The sequence below is a fragment of the Carcharhinus amblyrhynchos genome, chromosome 1, assembly GCF_965287045.1.
Source record: "Carcharhinus amblyrhynchos chromosome 1, sCarAmb.v2.hapA, whole genome shotgun sequence".
Taxonomy (NCBI): Eukaryota; Metazoa; Chordata; class Chondrichthyes; order Carcharhiniformes; family Carcharhinidae; genus Carcharhinus; species Carcharhinus amblyrhynchos.
This window is the reverse complement of record NC_137324.1, coordinates 91,726,303-91,734,501: the sequence shown is the minus strand read 5'-3', so window position 1 is coordinate 91,734,501 and position 8,199 is coordinate 91,726,303. Positions and strand designations below refer to the sequence as shown.

At 42.5% G+C, this 8,199-nt stretch overlaps 1 non-coding gene across 1 annotated transcript; it reads right to left on the bottom strand.

The window, feature by feature from the left end:
- Positions 1-234: 234 nt before the first annotated feature.
- LOC145351470 (U2 spliceosomal RNA) lies at positions 235-426 on the bottom strand. Its single transcript, XR_013888407.1, has one exon. It is a non-coding gene; the product is annotated as a U2 spliceosomal RNA (small nuclear RNA).
- Positions 427-8,199: the final 7,773 nt, after the last annotated feature.

Here is an 8,199-nt window from a genome sequence, read left to right as displayed (position 1 = left end):
GACAGGAGAAGTATGCTACTGCCCTTGCTGCCATATTGTCCTTCTACAAGTAAAAGGATAAAAGAATCTCAACTCACCTGTGCCTTGCTTGTGGTCCTCCTGCCAACTCTTTTCTCAGTTTTTTTCTTGTTTTTATTCCAATTCATTTGAATCAAGCTCAATTCAGAGTCTCAACAAGTTGAGACATTCCTGATCCAAGCTGACAAGACAGGGCTCTCACCTCCTGTCTTGGGCTTGATCTACATGATCCAAGTTGTAGGCATAGCTCCTCCTCCAAGGCTTGATCTCATTTGCATCTTAGCTAAAAGGCCAAGGTGCTGCTTTAAAAAATTGCTTCAAATGAAGGTGAAATGTAACCTAATGACTTCAATCAAGCACAGCATGTCGATACTACACTTGATCTTAGCCAAAAGGCTGAGAAGATATTTTAATTCCCTCCTCTTAGTTTTTTTATTTCAAAAATATACTTTATTCATAAAATAATCTCAAATAAACCATTGCAAACCTACATTTCTAAAAATTGCAAACAGTGCAGAAAAAGTCATTTTTACAGTTCCATACAAAATTAGTCATTACATTTCAAATCTTAAAACTATGTGCATGCCTCAGATTTTACTGTGTGCTGTTATTTCTCAGAATGGCACACAATTACACAGGCCGAGGATATTCTGCAGTTACCGGGCCCTCAGTCTGCCTTCATTGAAAGGCCTTATAGTGTGGCCTTTCCCCATTGTGCCTTTGCAGCAGCTGCCCCAAGCTTGAGGGGGTCCCTCAGAACGCAGTCCTGGACCTTGGAATGTTCCAGCCCGCAACATTCGGCTGAGGACAGTTCTTTTAACTGGAAGTTTCGGGTGGACCAAAGTGCATTCTTCACCAATTTGATGGCCCTCCAGCAGCAGTTGATAATTGTCTCGGTGTGCGTCTCCAGAAATAGCCAGTAGAACACATCACTGCATCACTGAGCTGCTCGGGATGAAGTTCGACAAGTACCACTGCATCTCACTCCAGGCCTTCTTTGCAAAGGCACATTCCGCAAGGTGGTGTGTGACTGTCTCATCACCCCTGCAGCCACTTCGAGGGCAGCATGTGGTGATGTTGAGACCTCGAGCGTACATAAAGGATCTGACGGGGAGTGCCCTTCTCGCCATCAGCCAAGGCAGGTCTTGGTGCTTGTTTGTGAGTTCTGGTGATGAGGCATCCTGCCAGATGACACTGACAGTCTGCTCAGGGAACCATCCGACAGGATCCATCATCTCCTTTCCTCTCAGGGCCTCCAGGACGTTACGCATTGTCCTCGACCGAATGTTGCAGACTAGCACATTCCAAGGTCCAGGACTGAGAGAAAAGGAGATGGCACATCCTGTCGGATGGTTCTCTGAGCGAACTGCCAGTGTCATCTGGCAGAATGCTTCATCACCAGAACTCACATACAAGCACCAAGATCTGGCTTGGCTGTGGTGAGAAGGGTACTCTCCATCAGATCCTTCATGCACACTCGAGGTCTCAACATCACCACTCGCTGCCCTCGAAGTGGCGGCGGGGCTGATGAGACAGTTATACACCACCTTGTGGAAAGTGTCTTTGCAAAGAAGGTCTGGAGTGAGATGCAGTGGTAAATGTCGAGGTTCGTCTCAAACAGCTCGGTGATGCAGGACTCTGTTCTATGGGCTGTTTCTGGGGACGTACACCGAGACAAACATCAACTGCTGCTGGAAGGTCATCAACTCGGTGAAGGACGCACTTTGGTCCACCCGAAACTTGCTGATCTTCCAGCTGAAAGAACTGTCCTTGGTTGAGTGTTGCAGACTGGCACATTCCAAGGTCAAGGACTACGTACTGAGGGACACGCTCAAGCTTGGGGCAGCTGCCACAAAGGCACAATGGAGAAGGGCCACACTATAAGGCCTTTCAACAGAGGCAGACTGAGGGCCCAGTAACTGCAGAATATCCTCGGCCTGCGTAACTGTGTGCCAATCTGAGAAATAACAGCACACAGTAAAATCTGAGGCATGTATATAGTTTTAAGATTTGAAATGTAATGACTGTAATTTTGTATAGAACTGTAAAAATGACTTTTTCTGCACTGTTTGCAAATTTTAGAAATGTAGGTTTGCAATGGTTTATTTGAGATGTGGTCAAAGGTGTGTTTGCAGAAAAATTTCTCCATGAAGGACAGGTGCTTCAGTATGGTCCAACTACTTGGAACATTCCACGGCAATGTGGCCAGACCCAGTCTCTGCAATACTTGGGACAGGTAGAACCTCAAAAAGTAGTGGCACTTGCTGTTAGTACACCGAAGATCTACGCATAGCTTGATGCTGCTGCACACAAAGGTGGCCACCAGAATGAGGGCGGCTTTGGGAATGTTTTTCCCTCTGTTCTCTGGAGATTTGTGCATCGCTTCCCTCCAGACGCGATCTATCTTTGATCTCCAGATAAACTTGAAGATGGCCTGGGTCATTGCTGCAGAGCAGGATTTGGGGATAGGCCACACCTGCGCCGTGCACAACAACACAGGCAGCACTTCGCATTGGACTACCAGGTTTTTTCCAGTGATAGAGAGGGAGCATTGCTCCCACAAGCCCAGTTTTTGCCTGGCTTTGGCAGTGTGCTCATCCCAGTTTTTGGCACATGCCCCTGCCGCTCCAAACCATATCCCCAGCACCTTCAGGTAATCTGCCCTGACGGTGAAGGGGACAAAGGATTTGTCGGCCCAGTTCCCAAAGAACATGGCCTCACTCTTGCCCTGATAGGCTCCTGAGGCCAGCTCGAACTGCTCGCAGACCTGGAGGAACCTATGAACAGACAAGGGGTCCAAGCAGAAGACAGCCACCTCATTCATGTACAGGGAGGCTTTCACCTGTGTGCCTCCACTGCCTGGGATTGTAACCCCTTTGATGCCAGGGTTACTTCTGAGGGCCTTGGCAACAGGTTCAATACAACACACAAAAAGGACAGAGGAGAGAGAGCAGCCCTGTCTAACTCGACCTGATCTGAAACCTCTGATTCCCACCCATTGATTGAAACTGCACTACTGATGTTTGTGTAGAGCAGTCAAATCCAATTGTAGATTCCCTCCCCAACCAGGGTTTCACTGTCCCTTCACAGCAACTCCTCCACAAACCTCCTGGTTGCAGTGACTGTCATTATGCAAATATGACAATCTCCAATCACCTTCACTGCTCTGCTGCCCTCACCTGGGCACTTGCCTTCACTCAAAGTACATAAGAACATAAGAAATAGGAGCAGGAGTAGGCCATCTAGCCCTTCGAGCCTGCCCCACCATTCAATAAGATCATGGCTGATCTGTCGTGGCTCAGTTCCACATTCCCGCCCTCTCCCCATAACCCTTAATCCCCTCTCTTATCAAAAACCCATCAACCCGCGTCTTAAAAATATTTAGCGAGGCAGCCTCCACCACTTCAACGGGCAGAGAATTCCAGAGATTCACCACCCTTTGAGTGAAGAAGTTCCTCCTCAACTTCGTTCTAAACCACCCCCCTTTTATCTTGAGGCTGTGCCCCCTAGTCCTACTGTCTTTTTTGAGCGGGAAGAGTCTCTCCACCTCTATCCTATCCATCCCATTCATTATCTTATACGCCTCAATGAGATCTCCCCTCATTCTTCTAAACTCTAACGAGTACAAGTAGGAAGATGTCTTCCCGAAACCCACCTTCTGGTTGCAGTGACTGCATTTATGCAAGTGTGACCTGCAACCTCCATTACCTTCGCCACTCTTCTGCCCCACCTGGACACTTGCCTTCACTTTTAAGTAGGAAGGTATCTTCCGGAAAGTGTTTAATAGTTCCTTGTATGTATCTGACTTAGATTTCATAGCCCTGTTTTTGAGTGTGTATATAATAGTCTTTAGTAATTGTTAGACCATGATTGGGCTGGTTGTTGTTCTCACTGGGGCTCGCATGTGGTTTTTCACCCCATTCCTGTAAATAAAACTTCAGCACCACGAACCAGTGTCCCAGGTTGAGTCACCCTCACAGATAACATCAGCCAGCTTTGTGACAGTGCTGAAGTGTAATGTTTGACCAAATGTATGCAAAAGCTAAATGTGAAAGGAACAAAGCACAGTAAATGGCTTTTTCAGGTAAAATGTGAGTGCATGTGGGAGAATGGTACAGATACGGCTGTAGGACAGGCCAGCATGGAGCGGGTTGGCTGCACACCAACTTTTCCTCCAGGGGAGTTGAACTGTCTGCCCCATCATATCATTCAGTTTATAGTCCTGATAACTTTGACATGAACCTGGATCAACTTAAGTAAATGATAGGCTGAATGGCCTTCTGCACTGAATTTTCTACAATTCAGCAATTTATGACCAGCCAGGTGGAAAATTACAATTTTAATGTAGACAAATCATAATAAAGAAAGCTGTACTCATCTTATTAATTAAATACCACCTTTGCTTCAGGCCTCCTACTCAGCTCTGCTTCCATACCACTGTACATTTTCCATTTTAAATATGTATCCTTCAAAAGTCTTTTGAAAGTTACCATTAAATCTGTTTGCATCACTTCTCGGGCAGTGCATTCCAAATCGTAGCAATTCACCATGTAAACAAATTTTTCCTCATCTCCTTCTTGGCCCTTTTATCAATTATCTCCAGTCACTGTCCTTAGGCACCAGCCCAGCTGACAGTGCAAACAATAACTTCTTATTTATGTTATCAGACCTCTCAATTCTGAAAATCTATTATTAAATCTCCCTTAACCTTCTCTGTTCTGAGAGCAACTGCAGCTTCTCCAGCCTTTCCATATAACTCAAGCCACTCACCCTTGTTTTCATTCTGGTAAAACTCTGCTGCATCCTCTCCAATGTCTTGACATCTTTCCTATCTTTCCTACATTGTGGCACTCAGAATCAGAAACAATACTCAATCTGAAACCAAATTATGCAAATTTAGAATAATTTCGTCATTTTTGTAATCTATACTTCTTAGAAAACCATTGATCACAACTTTTAAAAAAATATTATTATTTGCTCCAGTATTGATTTTTGCATATGCTATTCAGGTATTGATTTCTTTTTACTGATGAGTACATGTGTTATTCAGTATGTGTGGAAGTTTATTGAGTCATAGACACTTTTATTCCTTTAATATACATTTATCACTGAATGAAGGAAATCTTTAAACATTTTATCATTCACGGCAACATTGCTAAAGTAAATCTTTTGACTCCTGCACTGTGCTTTGCAATTTCGATCCTGTTCCCAAGATTATCTATATTTCCTGTTTTACAGATAGCAAGATATCGATTCAAAATCTGCTCTTCTCTTCTGTTCTATTGAGTTAGAAGAGAGGGAAGAAGCAACAAAAAGAGGATAAGCAGGTTTAATGATTTTGCTAAAGGGTCTATTGAATATCACCTTTTTTTCAGTTCTGTTATTTTCTATATGATAAACTAAGTTGGCTTACGTACCTTGAACAAAAAAAACTTTAGCAGAAGTGATTGAGCAATTATTGATCAGTAATAACAAATTTGGTCATCTGAATTGAACTTAATGCCATGTCTTGTGTAAGACTGTGTCTGGAGTGCTGTATAAAAGAGATTACAATATCATACAATACAATAGGCATTTTCCTTTGTATATTGAGTTTCAACAGATCCATTACTAGGTCTACAAGCAGATCCATTGTAACTAACACTGAGGAAAACATCAACATATATCCAAAGGAAGGACATATTTGTGGTACTGCTATGGTAATTACAAACTTACAGTGCAGCGGTAGTTATTATAAACTTCTTCAGGTCGGAGATGTCAAATTAATATAACAAAACACTAACTGAGATTTATAGTCTTTAGTCTGTTTCTTCAGTAATTCATAAATCAGCAGAAAAATGTGATAAACTCATACTTATCTGTAGTGGAGTATGTTGTACAATTTCACTTCGTTTTTCTAACTGGTCCAGACATGGGAATGTTATGATTATTTTGATTTATAATCTGTCTTTTTCATCTGTTCCATCATAAAGTGTAATGCTGTCTGCATAAATTTAAAAAGAGGATGAGAGGAGCTGAACTATTGTTACCTGCCTTTTTTTTATGGGTTCATAAAAACATAACGATACAAATTCTACATCCATATTATTCAGGGCTGAAATGTATTACATAATATGTATAGATTTAATTCTTGATTTGGATGGAGATATTTCTCAGGCCAGGGCAAAAAAATTGCTTCCAGCTCACAATGCTGCATATTTGAATATGTTGTTAGTTCAGTGCAGCTATGACACAAATACAAAACATGCATATCATGTATCATATTGTCCTGTGCTCTATTTTCAGACAGGTTTTAACTGATTTATTTGAAACTATTCAATTTTTTCTTCTAGTCCCGTTGATGGTGACTCCTCATCATGGGTTCCGCAGCAACAGAGGATACGAACAATGAATAAACCTGTTGACAGCCGCAGGAGCAGAAGATCCCACTGCCAGTAAATGGAATGGCAACCACAAAACACCATGGAAGAGTTGAGGGAGAGGGAGGAGCTGAAAATCCCACCCAATGTCATTTTTACAGTTGCAAACCTTTAAAGTAAAATTAATTCACACATGATATAACCAAATTTTAAAAAAAAAGATTGTAGGGCAGACTTACTCAAAGCGGCAAGATTAAAGATGCAGTCAAGAACACATAACATAAGAACATAACATCAGACAAGAAATAGGAGCAGGAGTAGGCCATCTAGCCCTTCGAGCCTGCCCCACCATTCAATAAGATCATGGCTGATCTGAAGTGGATCAGTTCCACTTTCCCACTTTCTCCCCATAACCCTTAATTTCCTTGACTATCAGAAGTCTATCTACCCGTGACTTAAATGTATATATGATTTGGATAAGGGAAGTTTGCAGATGACAAAAATAGGTGGAAAGGGAAATGGTGAGGATGTTGCAACAGGCTAGGCGAGTGGACAAAAACTTGTGAGATGGAATGTAATGCAGAAAAATCTGAAGTTATGCGCTTTGGGACTATCAGAAATATATCTACCCGTGACTTAAATGTATATATGATTTGGATAAGGGAAGTTTACAACGAGGTAGCCTCCACCACTTCAATGGGCAGAGAATTCCAGAGATTCACCACCCTTTGAGTGAAGAAGTTCCTCCTCAACTCCGTTCTAAACTGCACCCCCCCCCTTTATTTTGAGGTTGTGCCCTCTAGTTCTGCTATCCTTTCTAAGCGGGAAGAATGTCTATACCTCTACCCTATCTAGCCCCTTCACTGTCTTGTAAGTCTCTATAAGATCCCCCTTCAGCCTTCTAAACTCTAATGAGTACAGGCCCAGTCTATTCAATCTCTCTTCATAAGCTTCGCAAACCTATTGCTGGCGGTGGCTGTTTCTCAATTGGAGAATGATGTCCATTCAGGGATGAGCTTCTGTCATGTATCTTCATGTAACTGAAGAAGTCAATTCTCAACATACTGATCCAGGGGCAGGATGGTTCCACAGGGCAATGGGATCCAGAGTGCAGGATTGGCTTTCTTTCACAGACGCAACTCTATCTCATTATTAAAACTTTGTGACCCAAAGCATGATGCAGCTTTATGGATAAACTATCACATTTCGGAACAATTGGCAGCAACGTCTCCCAGACATTAACGTCTATGCTGCAATGCTTCAGGGAGAGCTTCAAAGCCTCTTCAAAACACTTTAAAACCTTTCCTGGAACATTGGCTATTTGAAAGTTGAGGAACGAGGACCTGGGAGGGGCAATGCTTTTCAGCCATTCAGACAGTGCCCAAACCGTTGAAATCATTGCAGTAGATTTTGTAGGAGTATCACTCATTTGCTCACTCTGCATCAAGTTTGCATCTCATTTCTTTAAATTCTGCATATAAATTTGTAAGACAAAGTTAAGACCATAAGACATAGGAGCAGAAGCAGGCCATTTGGCCCATCAAGTCTACTCTGCCATTCAATGAGATGATGACTAATCTGATGTGATAATCCTCAACTCCACTTTCCATCAAAATCCTTATAAGCCTTGATTCCCTTACTGATTAAAAATCTACCCATCTCAGCATTGAACGAAATTAGTAATCCAATTTCTACAACTCTCTGTGGTAAAGAGTTTCACAGATTCAGTACCATTTAAGAAGAAAAATTCCTCCTCATCTCTGTCTTAAATATGTAACTCCTTTTGCTGAAATTATGCACTCTGGTCCTAGACTCTCCCGAA